General features: G+C 41.3%; 1 protein-coding gene across 1 annotated transcript in view; it reads left to right on the top strand.

The window, feature by feature from the left end:
- The first annotated feature begins 14,570 nt into the window (after positions 1 to 14,570).
- Positions 14,571 to 14,880, top strand: part of LOC118504283 (fat-like cadherin-related tumor suppressor homolog) — a 269,118-nt gene continuing 268,808 nt past the window's right edge. Inside the window, 1 exon segment of the mRNA XM_036038558.1 lies at positions 14,571 to 14,750. The gene's annotated coding sequence lies outside the window, so the exon portion shown is untranslated.

Below are 14,880 nucleotides of genomic sequence, written 5' to 3'. Positions count from 1 at the left end.
AGGTTGAAGTACCAAGGATGAAGAACATGTAATTAATCGCGTAAGAGATTTGCATAACTTCAAGCGTTTTGTGACCGCTAGGTTTAAAAATGTGCATCATAGATGAAATTTAATATGAGAGCTTAATACGATTTCAACGAGTCGTGAATTATAATGAAAACGACTTGAAAACCTTCAAATGTGTGAAAATTGAGATAATATTAAGGTGATCCGTTCAATCACTCTTCCAAGACTTGATGCAACAGACCGCCATTCTTTATGACATTCGTACAATAATAATCAACAAGCCCGGTTGATTGCCAAATGCACAATAATTTGTGCCCTCCCCCCACAAACGATAATACTGACTGCAGTTTCTCATCCGAATCACACGGATCGACGTTATCCTTTTGTGCCCGACAGTCCAAAATATGCTAATACACTACGCGCTGTTCGGCTATTGAACGTACGGTTACCGCTTGAGCTGCGCGCAGATGCAAATCCTTACGCTTTTCCAGCAGCGTTTGCGTGATGTCGTGAGCTTGTCGTGGGCGTAGACATCCAAGCCCCTCACCACACACACACACACACACACACAATGTCCGGGGCAGCCGAGCGCTGCATGTATAATTGTGCGATAAAATTATGTGACCGAGAAAACCGAACCGAACCGTGGCTGTGAGCGTGGCATCGGTCACATCTTCAAAACAGCGTCACCGGGTGAGCAACGTACGACCAACGTTCGGAAGCCACCAAATGCCTCTGTTAATGCCCGGCGAAAGGGCTCGCTAATACCGAAAGAGTGGTCGGTTTGGCTTTTTAGTAGACGTTGTAGAGCATCAGCAAAATGCGTTCCACTCCTGCTGTAGCAGCTGTTGTAGCACAGTGGCGCCCGCGTTCGGGACGAGCACTGGCCACTGGCTGGGGAATATTATTTAACAAGCCTTGCTCCCAATCCACACCGGAGCGACTGTCTTTGCCAGGGATGGTTAAAAAGGCAACGCTTTGCATCGATGATGTGGGGTTTTTGGGATCGGGCTGACGAAACCTGGAACCTGTTTCGTCCCGGTGCAAGGATGTTTGAGGTCAACGGCAATCGTGCATTGCATTAACTAGTATTTTGCGGGTTTTCCGAGGCGATGCCCGTGGAAATGAGATGTTGAGGTGCAGATAGAGAGTGACACGGGCGTGCATGCGTTTTTGAAAGGGGTTCGAAGAAATAAATCATACAAGATTTTCGCCTGTTACGCTAGCTTTCACTGACCGCACGGTGCGCGGTTGGGAAAATGAAATCGCACTGAAGCACTGAAATCGGTGCGATGTTGGGTAGAGGGCAAGAAGGGAATTCTCAAATTCATTTCCTACCACAGGCACCTAGAAGCTCAGTGGTTCCTGTTTTGCGTGAGTGTTAAATAGAGGAATAGAAAGAGCAATGAGGCAAGAGTTCACTTGAAAAAGGGTTGCGACTCTTATAAGGAAATCGAGCAGTTGAAACCAGTTGGTTACTTTAAGAGGCCGCAGACAATATACCAAAATTGGAGGCTTGTATAATAGGTTTTCATGCTTTCTGAAGATATTTTATACTTAGTGGATTATCAGAAAACTATTACTTAAGGTTCTTTTGTTTGCTACTCTGGTAGAATAGTTAGAATGAAGAAGATCCTTCATCTATAGAGTTTAAGGTTTTCCTGTCTGTTTGAATGTAATTCCAAGCTAAAGTCGATTTTTGTAATTATTTCTCATCCCTCACTTCGTCCTGTAGGAGTATTTCCTGGCACTAAAACCTCGAAAGGCCATCGGTCCATCCCAATCTCCCTGTAGAAGGCAGGGTTGTTTAAAGCGGGTAGGTGAGCAACAACTTGATTTTTTTTTTATAAATGAATGTAATAATATATTGGCAGCAAAAAAGAAACTTCATTTATGAACTTTACATTTAAGCTTGAAAATAATCCAGAATGGATTGAACTTGATAATCTGTAATAATGAATCATTGAACATGTATTACAAGATGCATACTTTTAGGCGTTCTATGTATGAAAACGTATGAAGGTGGCTGAAATAAGCAAAGTTTGTACCGTTTCGTGGTCCTGACGTTCTGTTACAATCCCCGATTGTCTTGCGCCGTTATGGCCTTTTCTCACTTTGGGCCTACCACGATTCTGTCTGTGGACTGCCTGGAAATACTAGACTCTACATAAAACCAGGGTTTTGATCTTCAATGCATACGATTGTCTTTTCAGCTGTATGTAGTGTAGGGCGTAGATGACAAGCCATTTGAAAGGTTAAAGAGCAAAGCAAGTTGATCAAATGTTTGAAAAGTAAATATCAAATAGGAAATATCGATATGCATGAGTCCGGGAAAAAAACTATTACGGTGGGTGATACATTTACTTAGGACTGTGCCGATGATCACAAAAGTAGACCTTTTGATAAGGAACGTAGGTTTTTTCTTCTTCCCAAATTTAATTTCGGCACCTGCTATCGCTAGCACAGCGTTCCGCCCCCCAGTCAGTAAGGGAAAACTTTTGGAAAAGACATTTGCACCGGCCGTTTTGGGCTAGCGAGTAGCAAAAATCCATATGAAGGTAAAATTGAATTTTAATACCTGTCAAGTGGTACAGTTTTAATTAACTTGCTACTACTTCTCGGAATCAGTTAGATGTGTGTGTGTGCAGGGAAGCCCGGACCGACGCACGGGCGAGTGTCAAATGCAGACATTTAATTTTCCTTATTAGCAATGGGCAGGATGACACCTTAAAAGCACCGGAGGCTAACGGAGCCTTGTTTGGTGCGGTGAGTAGACTAGCGAGGTTTGGTGCGCTGTGGTGCACAGACATTCGTTACAAGGTTTGGTAGTTTCGAAAAGAAAAGATAATTAAATGTAGCAGAGACAAAGTTCACTATTTGTTTGAAATCTTTTCATGTAGCTTTATAGCAAATATGTGATTTATTCCTTTATATGATGAAACTGTTCCCTGTAATTTGTTTCATTTTTAAATAATGTCTCTAAACGGTAAAGTTGCCACTAACATGGTGAGAATAAAAAAGGGAGAAAAATTGAACGTCGAACGCATGGCATCGCATCTTAAGCCGTACAGATTTATTGTCCGTTTGTGTTCCGAGTTTTGGGACTCGGTTTGGCAAAGTTTGCATTCCGGTGGTTACGCGGCCGAAACGGGACGCCATTGCATTCGCACTGCAATGGTCCGGGCCCCCAATCCCGGAAGGGGAGAAAGTTTTCCCGGCCCACCTCGGAACTTGTTCCAAAGCCAACGTATGTTTGTGGCCGACGGAACCCGCAGCCAAGGCCGTGGGCCAAGATGTTCCTGCAAGGCGCTCGCGTTCGAAACTGCGTCAAGATCCAGCGCAGGTCGCATTGCTAGAGAGGGAGTTGGGGGGAAGGGGGTCGGAGGAAGGTAGAGAAAGGGAAAATAAGAATACACACACACACACACACACACACACACACACACACGAAAAACCTGGCATCAGGGATGGGCTAAAAAGTTTGACTTACCAGTTTGGGTTAGGCGGAAAGTTTATGAAACTATTTCATATGTTCGTTTTGCGGTTGTGGGTTGACTTGGTTGCGTGTGGGAAAATTGCAGTGCAGAGCTGCTGAGTTTAGACAAGGTCGGGGTGAACATCGGTTGGGTTACGTATGTTTTTGTGAAGAATCCCCTGTTGCAGCTCTGGACGATAATGGGAAGGTTTTGTTGGGGAACCATGTATAATAAATATAGTAAAATGTTTAATATGATAAGAAGCTTAGGCTTACTCTTTGGTAAAATAAATTGAACAAAAAATAATTATAGAAAATCATACATACCAGAAACACGGCTATATTAGACTTCTTGACAAAGATTGCATACTTTCAGGCGCTATAAGAGTAAACTAAACAGCAGACCGTTTCTGATGATTTGAGAAAATCGTTAAATAAAGGGTTATTTTAGGCGTTTGGTTATTTTAAATTGTAATTGGAAACAGTTTTCAAAACAGTGTATTGACTTGACCTATGCCAAACGGGGTAAAAACACTAAATGATTTAGTATGAGGATTGCATAACTCTCGGCGTTTCGCTTTAGCTGTTTCTACAAGATGAGTTTCCGAGTGTTTCCGATGCACATTTTCGTATCTCGTTTCGGGGAAATGGTTTAACGCTATTCCTCAAAATTTGTAAGGCAAATTTCATTTGAATGTTCATTCAAAATTCTAATTATTGTGGGAAAAGAAATGTTGTTCTTTGAACATTTTCAAAATGTTCATTAGTTATTTCGGATTTTATTTTACTCGGGAATTTTACCAGCGCTTGTAAACAGTCTTGCAAAACACTGAAACTGTGAGAAAGTTACTGTAAATCTTTTAAAAATACTTTTCGATTGAATTTGTGAACTTCGAAAACGAGGCCATTGTGAACCGGAATACGAATGAATTCGTTGATAATTTGTACGAAAGTTGCAAAAAACACGATCGAATGATGATGGATGATAAATTTAATTCGAAAAATCAATCTCAATCATTTTTCGTGAGTGCTTACTGTAGGTTGCAATGCTAACAAGTTCTCCCGGTCGGGAACGAGTGGTTGAGATTTTGATTATATTCCTATGCAAATGAAACGTAATGAATTCGATAAATTGAGTCGTCCAGTGCTTCACTTGAAACTTTACCTATGCGGGGCTCGTTTGATGAAGAGATTTGCTAATTATGTACAACAATCGGGGCAGGCAGCGGTGCTGGGCAAGAAAGCTTACAATTAAGCCGAACTGTAATCAACAGATTAAGTCAAGTGGAGCAACTGGATTTAAATAAAAACTTCGTCACGGTTGATTTGTATGGGCGCAGGGAGTCATAAATAAATAAAGAAAGATTTTTTCTTTTCGAAGCAAGTGCGGCGCTGTGTGATTGAGGCAAAAACTTTCGCGCAAACCGCATCCACCATCCTCCTGCCCCGTTCTAACCGAACCGAAACCGGCCAATTGCCCGTAACAATCGACCGCAAGAAACGCGTTCTAATCCGCACCGCTCGACCACGCTCGATCTGCAGGTACACGAAGAAGGCCTGATGGCCCGCAAACTTTGTCCATTACTTGGTGTTTTAATTAATTGATGACCATGGGAAAGCCGCGTTCGGAAGCGTTCGGGCAAATGAAAAAGTTTGCGATTTAAGCCGAATGGTGGCGCCATTGGTTTGGCTTTACCGCAGGAACACAGGAAATTTCCAAAATTAGCGTGAAGGAAATTAGAAAACAGGGAAACCTTGTTGGTGCGGGAAGTGGTGGTTAGGAGTGGTGGTGTTGGGGCTGGAAACCGTAGGCATTGAACGGCCGAATGTCGGGAGTGGTTTGTGATGATTTTAATTATTCAGCATAATGGATGAAGATTAATTTGGGAGGAGTGGAAATTGAATTTAAGCGCGTGCCGTAAAATCTAACGGAGCCAAACTCAAAAACCAATCAACATGGGAGCTGGTGAAGGTGAGACGATCGTTATTGAATCTTTGGTCAGGACGCAATTGTTTGTGGTTTGGTGTGGATTGGGGATTGAGGATGCAGAAGATATTTTGAGCGCTATTTTGAGATTAGCGATAAAGTTAGTTTGCAAAATATGAAAAACTTTTGTTTTTTTTTTATCGAGGAACTGATCCACAATATTTAAGACTCTTAAATTGAGTTTCAAATACTTTAACTTTCAACTGCAGAATGTCAAACTTTCACTTCTGATTCATTTGTTTATGATTTTTTTTCTTATGACTGTATGTATCATTTTTAGTTTGCTATTGCCTTCTTTAGAGGCAGCATACGAAATATTTTAACTTTATTTTATAAAGTACTGGGCGCCTCCATCGATGCTTATCACATCCGAAAATTGAGCACAACTATGGCTGGATGGTTCAAGGTAACATTTTAACGACATGTTCACAAAAATTTCCTGAAATTTTATTCAATATGCTACTGACCTTTTTGTATCCATTTAATTTCAGAACTGACGCCAGACATGGTTTGTTTGGAAATAACGTTACGCACAGTAGTTGATTGTGCGTTTCGGAATTAATTATTATTTTGACTTTTAAGAGATTTAAGAATATATCTTCTCTTAATCTTCTCCTTCTCTTTCTGCTGTGACTCTACGCCTACGAGAGGTCTCGCCTGCCAATGTTGGCTTTCTTAACTTGAGTTTTCCCATAGCTTTCCCATTGGTGTTGAGGGACGATGTTTACGTGATATGATTCTTGGTCCAGCCATGCGGTGCAGCTACTTAATCAACCTCTTACAATCTGAATTTCTCTTATTTTTTTCTCTTAGTTAAATGATAACGTTTCGCATCGTATGAGGCTTGGGACAATCTGGAGACAATTTTCCATATTTAACTACTCCTACAGGGTATTCTAAATGGTTTAAATTAATCTGTTACTATAGCTTTATTTAATGAACCATAAAGCTATGCTTTCGTTCTAAAATAACTGCTAGAATCAGTTAATGTACTGCTTAAGGTGTGTTGATTTAAACGCCGAAGTTAAGACCAATGAAACGCCTTAAACTATGCAATCGCAATGCATGAGTTGTCTTTCGGTAGACACGCGGTGTAAAATGATGAGTTGAAATCTTATTAAGTAACCACCTGTTGATTGAAGATATAAGAACTATATACCGCCAGGCTTTTATGTTCAACGTATAGCTTATTGAAAGATAAATATTCTGATCGTATTCGATTAATGTCAAAGACGTTTTTTTGAAAGTACAGGGTTCTCTAACATATACCATTTTCTTCACGGAGTAATTGATTACTATAGGTCAACTAATAGATCCTAGTGCTCCCGAAAAAGGCTTTCTTTATTTCAAGCCTGCCAAGATAAACTATCCTTAATTACAACGGATGCCTGAAATAACAGTCAGATAACACTCCAAAAAAGCACAATCCTATCCTGCTGTCCACTGCACGTATATAAATTAATTCCGAAACAATCACTGAGATTTGCGCACAAGCTTTTGGGCATGCACGATAAGGGACGTTCTGGAGGGGGAGTTCGGAGTTTCGTTTTTTCCCCATCTGTAGCCTTCTCAATCACCGTCCTGCTTGAAAATAGATTTCAATTTCTGTCCCGAACTCATCCCCGCCCCGGATTCCCCGCCCAGCCTGATTTATATCTTCTTTATCGGCCCCAAACTAGCAAGGATGCGGAAGTCATAAACCTGCTGCTGATGCCGATGGAGTATTCCATCGTGCCTGACGTGGCACGCGCCTCGGTCAATGGCTCGGTCCCGTGCCGTGCGGAAGAGTAATTTAATTTAAAATATTGTTGCGGTTTTTTCTCACACCATCTCACCTTCACGTATGGGGGAGGGGAGGGGTTCCCATACAACCAAAAAAAGCCGGTTGGAAAATTTATTCAGTAATCATCTCGCCTAGCGAAAGCGAAAAGAGGATGTACTTTGCTGTGCCGACTCTTTTGCGCTCTCCCGTTTTGTGGTCAGGTATGGAGCTGTACGGGGACTAGTTTTTCGACCGGGATGGGATGTACCACCAAGGGGAGATGGGAGGGGAGATAACCAAAAAGGTGTGCAGGAAGGGGGGGGGGGTGGGGAGGGGATGAAATTAACATTCATTACCCGTTGCCGTGTTAATGAGTTTTTCGCCCAAAAATGTCATCGCGAGCAGGCACCGTTTCGAGTGGAGGTACACTTCGAAAAAGGAGTTTCAAAAGGCGTGCTGTGCAACAACACACACAAAAAAAAAAACCACCAGTCAAACGACGCAAAGAGGCAACCCCTCTTCGAGGCTGACCGAAATCGATGTGGAAAATAGTTTGCCGTTTTTCGGTCGCGTGCGCGTGTACCGAATGACAAATTGTAGCGCGAGCGCCAACGAATCGATAGAAAAGCGAGTGCAATCAACAAGCTGTCGGATGCGCCCGGGTATTGAGCGAACCATTTGTGTGCAATTTTGTTTGGTGCGTCGCTGTGTGTGCGTGTGTGTGTGTGTACTTTTTTATTTCTCCATTCAAAACGATACCGTTCGAAAAGAGGGGCTGCACTTATTATGCGATGAGTGTTACTCATTTTCGTCAGCGCCCGTATTTACTTGCGGGCGGGGTAGGGTGATAGTGGGCCAGTGCGATACAATCCGATGTGCTGAGTGCATCATAATTTTGCGAACATGAACAGTTTGTTGCATTCTCTGCACGCTTATCTGTTTCCATGGGAAGTGTGTGTGTGTGTACGGCGGTTTTCTTCCCCCAAACCCAACGTGGGGCCCGTTTGCATGAGTGATTTTGTTTTCGTTTGTGGGCAGAAAATTAGAAGAACATACAGAGTTTCTGGGTATTTAATTAATTACCACTTCAATCGATACACGAGCACTGCTTCCGTGGCGGGGCACGATCATTAACATAATTGGGAAAATATTTAAGTTTTTACCTACTGCAAGCGATATGTTGAATGTTAAACAAAACTGGGCTTTGTTTGATAATAAGTGAATGAAATTGCTACAAATTCTCCGCTGAATGAACGAACAATCGAAACAGATGCTTAAAAAACGCCTAAAGGTATGCAAACTATAAGTGTAAAATTCGTTGTTTTTAGATTGAAGGAAAAATACAGAGTATTATAGTGTGTGTAGCAGAAGAGTAGATCATTTATTTATAGTCACAAGCACTTCGGTGGCGAGAAGCACAGGGCTGCAAAAGAGCGCCGCTTGAGAGACGCGTGGAGTCGGATCCAAGTCGTCATCCAAGTCGAGTATCAAACAATAATTATAGTTCAATAAACTAGTCAATTCAATATTCCCAGGAAGTAGATCTAAATTTAATTAGTGATTTAGTGCCAAACTAGCAATACGATAAAGATTTTTTCTTCAGAATAAATAAAGATCGCCCCAACGAGTCGGTTGCGTTCTATAAAGCCTGGCCCGGTACTAAAGATGCCCTTCTAGGTACGAATCAACTGAGTTTAGGAAATCAAATATGTTTGGCTTCTTATCCTTCTCTTAACTTGAAGATTATACAGAAATAAATTCAAGTTTAATAAGCTTTTCCCGTGAGCTAATTTCTCAAAACTTGTTGCAATTACTGGCTACTTTTGTTGTATTTTGAACTTCAAACCTAGTTATGATCAATAGGCTTCTTTAAAATTCTCTTGTCCATTAAAAGAATAAAATCATGTTATGGAAATTAAAATAATTGGTCAACGTTTTCATCATACACCAACGAATGGATAAGTTTTTTTTCCGTTAACAACGTAATTTGTTAGCAGCTACGCAAAAACTTGTCATGTTGCATACTTTTAGGCGAATAAAATCCGAGATAAAATAATAAAGAAAGTATGTCTAGTTCGATAATGGTATTGATTATAGTCAGTTATCATCAAATTAAATTTTTCTTTACATTTACCAAATAAAAGCTGTTGCAAGGAAAACTTCTTTGTTTCGTTCGATTCCAATGTTAACGTTATTTTGAAAAATAATATTTCAGCCTAAAGGTATGCAAATAGCATGGCACAATGAAAGCTGAAGTATCAGCTTACCGTGTTCAGCTGCTAGATGGTAAGCTATAGTTACTGAGAAATTATTAATAAATGGATGAGCGTTAAACTAAACTTCACACTAACTGAATGTTTTGTACAATAGCTGAACATTTTGAATTCTTATGAAGAGATGAACCTGATTCTAACTAAGTACGAGCTATAGATGGGTACATGTATGCCTTTCTTAGTCCTGACGCGTGTAATAAAAATAACATGAAAGTCCTTGAATTGATATCTAATCTGTTCTAGAAAAAAAGTTTGAAGTAATTCATGGTAAAACTAGAGCTAAAATGTCTTTCCAGTTAATATTTATTCATTTCAATGGAGCAGTACTTTCTGAACCCTATGTACAATTTCAATCGAAATATTTGTAATATGGTTTCGATGTCAAAGTCAAAATTAATTCATCTTTATTAGTCTTTAACATGGGCATAGTCATGTAGGTTCTGCTTCTATGAATGCGGTGCGGTCAGGAAAGGATCTCCATGAGCAGCAGAAGGTAACGCTAGAAAAGTCCTGCAGCAGGTGTGTGCAACGTGTTGTGCGTGTTTGGAAATTCATGCGAACGTGCGACGCGTTGTGCGCCCACTAGCACTGAACCGAGGATGAAAGTTTTATCTCCTTGAAACAAGGAAACAACGGGACAGGTGTCCTAAAACCTGTTGAACGAAGGACACACCCACCATTGGTTTGAATGTTTCTGGACACATTTTGCTGGCCCGTACTTTGCAGCAGATGAGGCAGCAGCTTAAGGAATATTTTCCCCTTCACGTGGAATATCGTTTTCCGGAGGTACGCATTGCCGGATGGTGGAAAGTAAAACTTTAAGCGTGACACGACACGATGTAAAAGACGCGGTGGGTTAAACTTACACGAGGTCGTTTGCGAATGGAGGATCCCTTGATGGGGGAAATTAATTAAAAATGTTTCACTACGGTAACGCTGAAGGACACCAGAGGCAGCGTGGAGCAATAGCGGAAGTTTGTCAAGAGACAAATGGAAGTGTGCTGGAAGGAATTGAAGCTTTGCACAACCAACTGTTGCCCAAAAGACAAACACATGCTGGAAGCTGGAAGCAAATCATGAATATAAAATCACATTTTGGGTTTTCATGCTGCGCAAATGGAAATTTTAACCAATCCTCTCTGAATGTCCATACGTGCGATGATGCATGTCGCACGTCGCAACGCTTTCGATTTTGCACCTTAAATTAGGCAATTACTTAAAGAGTCTATATGAGCGCCTGAAGGTATGCAATTTGGGGTATTCATTTCTAGTAATCGAGGTTCAGGTTGGTTTGAAACATGAAAGGAACTAAAAAAAAAAAATAGTTAATCCTCTCTAGACGATATATTTTTCAGATGTCATCACTTTTTGACACAAATGATTGTTAATAAATACCAATTTTGCAAAGAGCTCAGTGCTTTCTTAAAACGTCATTAATTTCCTACCTTTACCACTAGTCATTTCAGACGAGAGAATTCCTAATCAGAATATTATTCAAAGCGAAGAACCCTCTTAACGCACACCGATCCATTTCCTACAGGGGCTAGAGATTCATTTTTCCCGTACCATACCACTTTCCCATGGTTGGTTCCCGCTTAATGATGATCATCGATATAATCGCAACCCATTAAACGCTTCACCCAGCATCGCATTCGCATCCCCAACCTATCCCCAAGACGCAAGTCTTATCCGTATGCTTAGCCGGAAAGGAATGTCCTTCCCTAAGCAGCATCTTTTACCGTGCGGGACGCAACGGTCCAGCCCGGAACGTCGTTCGGGATTTTCATAATGCCACCGCCGATCGTAGACCAGCGATAAGAACGACGTGCTACAATAGTTACGGTACACGATCATCGGCGTCCGGACGACGTGTGAGAGTCAGGAAACGGTTCCGGATGTAAACAACGACGGAATCCCCGCCATTTGGGTGGAGCAAGGCGGAACATAATGAAAGGGGTCAAATATGAATACTTATTGGAATATTTTATGAGCAGAACAACAGAGGCTAAATGGACATGTTCTCATTGGCTTGCCTGGGGAACACCGTCTTTGGGTTCGTGAAGGGGGTTTTTTCCATCCCCTGGAAGGTCATTTCCAGTTCAATGGCCTCCATCGGGTGGAATGCAATGTGTGTCAATGGGTTATGATACTATGATGTCCCGTTGGGACACAATATGGACCGATACGAACGTTATCAGCCTGTTAGGGGTGGGCCCGCTTATCGGACGGGGTGGGTGTTTTTTGAATTAATTTAAAAGACTTGAGATGTATTTTCTTAGCTTGACGCAAATCGGTTATGTTTGAGTGGGTAGATTTGATGGGATGTCACCGAAGAAATTAAGTTTGGCTGCATAAAATTGATAGTCTAATGGTTTCGATTGATGTTGAGCATTTGGAAGAATCAGCCGGGCTGAAATGAAATGAAATGGACGAAATGAATATTTAAACTGTAATTAAAATCTCATGAAAAAAATATCCTAACGATTGAAAACGATCTAGGAACGAATCTAGCATTTATATTCATAATTCTTGTAATAAATATTTTTTGTAGTGCAAATTGCATAGCTTAAGGCGATTCATTAAGGGAATAAAAAAATAGTTATTTTAACACCAACTTTATTTTTATTGAACAGACCATGTCGTTTAAAATTGTCTTCTATTTCCCAAAACACGAAAAATCTAAAATTTCTCTTTAAAGAAGGTACTTAAACTAAGTGCAGCATTCTCAACTGTTGATAATTTTCTTTACCGCACTTGCTATTCAACCAATCAGGATTGCCCGCTCGAGAAAATCCCTGGATCAATAATGTAATGCAATCCGCAACGGTACGGTGCAGCGAGAATCCGATTTGCATAGCGTTTAATAAGCAGCGGTGCACTCTTGGCCACAACGCAGAAGGAACTCCTTCGGGTGCCTTGGGTTTGCTCTCGGCTGGTCATCGCGTCATCGTTATTGGAAAAAGAGGGTTTTACCAAGCTCGATGCACCGGCAAACGATTAGTTGGACCCAGTGGACTTCCTGCTGCAAAGGACTTCCGTTCGTATCGTTCGCTGCTGCAAGTACCCGTTTGATTGTTGATGCAACGGTACGCTGCCTTTACGATTTAATAGCACTCGATAGGGTGCACCTTGAAGGCGAAGATCTTGCCCTATGCAAGCGGGGCGTTACCTTTAGCAACGAAATTCCAGTTTTTCGATATCAATGCTCAAGCACCTGGCTGGCGTCTTTTGAAGTGTCGAACTGGACGGATGCTTTGAATTTAAGTCGGGTTTTGTTGCAGTCTGCTGGCAGAGATATGGCACTGTGGCAAGTGCAAGAAACACTGTCAGCTGGAAAAGAGTAATAATAGCTACTGTAAGAATTCGTTTGAAATTCATACAATACCTAGTCTGGGATTTATTTAATCATCTTAAAGTAGTTTGTGATTTGGTACCAAAACCATATTAAAAACCGGGCAGAAAACTCCCTCAAGAAGCTTCCGATATGATATCAATGCCCAATGATGTATGCACTATTAGAACGGCTATATTGTTATCAATGCAAATATCGAACCGAACGCACGTACAAATAGGTTGGGGGTATCGAGGATTTAACGAGCACATCCCTGGGCAAATGCTGAACGAACGTTGATTCATTAGTTCCGTTCAGTTCAGTGGCGTTTTTATTGGATACTTCAAAAGCCCGGAGTGCATTGGCTGAGCTTTGGCAGATCAAAGCAGGGGCAAGCATTGACCCCTGATTGATGTCACATGGTTTAGTGTAACTTTAAACCGAAGCTCGTGTGCATATTCCAGGTATTTCTTGATAGTATTTTGTGTTTTGCAGTGTGTTTTGCAGCATTGGCTGCATAGTTTGTGTAATTATTTTTTGCTTTCAAACAAACGATAAGGATAACAACAATGACAAGAATTAACCGAATCGTTTATTACAGTGAATGAGTTGGAAATGACTTTTCTTGGTATGTTATCAGTGAATCAATTTAAACATAAATGATTGCATTCTCAATAAGTAATAGGCGAATCATAAAAGTGATGTCTGAATGAGGGTCAATTATAAATTATGCCACAGGTTGATTACATTCGATGCCGAATCTATTGTGCAGAAAATTTTTAGGAATTTTACTCAATATTAGGTGATTATTGAGATACAATTAACGCCTAATTGTAGGCACATGCAACATTGAGCATTGCATAGGGGTTGTTGAAAATTGTTAAAAACTTATTACTTTTTTAAAAGACTTCTTACTTTGTCAAGTGTTTTAATGCTGGAATTTATGAGGCCAATTTTTTTTGAGGTTGTCTTGTACTCAATTATCCTGGTCATATTCAATTTAAAATGTTCTTACAACAGTTAGCAAACAGTAGCAAAATTGAATTCAAAATAAGCACAACAAGATTTAACAACAACTTGCAAAACGTATCGTCATTTATGGAGCCGCCCGGTTGGTGACAAGTTCTGCTCCGTAAAGTATCGTTTCGTATCATTTTCGGAGAGGGAGAGAGAGAAAAACCACGTGAAAAGAATGGAGTATTTGCGAGTTGTCCATCTCTACCAATCTGGAACACACGTTCCCTCGTGCAACTATGGGAGGGAAGAATGTGAAGTAAAGAACTTATGTACGTTTTGCATTTTAAATTTAATTAGATATTCCTAATTCTGAGCATAAAATAATGCCTGAGAATTTGTGTAAGTTCAAAAGGGGCTGATGTGTCGCCGTTACTTTAGTGAAATGACGACAAAAATCGTGTTTTCATTCAAAAACATGCTTTCAAACCGGTCCAACACAATCGTCCAGAGAGAGAGATGGAGAGAACGTCACAATCCGAAAACAGAGAGTGAGCGAACGAGCGCACTCAACAGCTCCATCCTCCATTCAAAAATAAACAGCAAGTTCCATTAATAAATGAACACATCTCGCTCCGTTCCGGTTCATCGCCGCTTCATCCGCTCTCGAAACGGAGGCGAGCACACTCGCTCTCTCTCTCGTGCGCGCTTGTGTGTGTTCATTCGCTCGGGCTCCACACGATTTTTGCCATGCACGCCCGCATTCACTGCGTGCGGGTTTCAGTTTTTCGATGAACGCCGACCAAAGCGCAGGGGGCTTTGCTTATCGGTCGTGTCGTGCGTGCGTGCGTGCGTGTGGCCCCAAACAATAAACGTCGCGCGAGCGTGTGTGTCAGGTACGTGTACGTGTGCGTGTTTTGCATCCGCCAAACCAAACGGTGAAATCTCCGGGTGCGTTGTCGGTATGTTTGGGTTTGCTTCATCGTCGCTGTGTTGTGTTTGCACCGCATTGATTCTGTGCAGCAGCAGGCACTGAAGGCTTTAAAGATGTGTGTGCGTGAAACAAAAGTGGAATAAAGGTGGCGGCACCGT

This window comes from Anopheles stephensi, chromosome 2 (assembly GCF_013141755.1).
Source record: "Anopheles stephensi strain Indian chromosome 2, UCI_ANSTEP_V1.0, whole genome shotgun sequence".
Lineage (NCBI taxonomy): Eukaryota > Metazoa > Arthropoda > Insecta > Diptera > Culicidae > Anopheles > Anopheles stephensi.
This window is presented reverse-complemented; position numbering and strand designations above follow the sequence as displayed.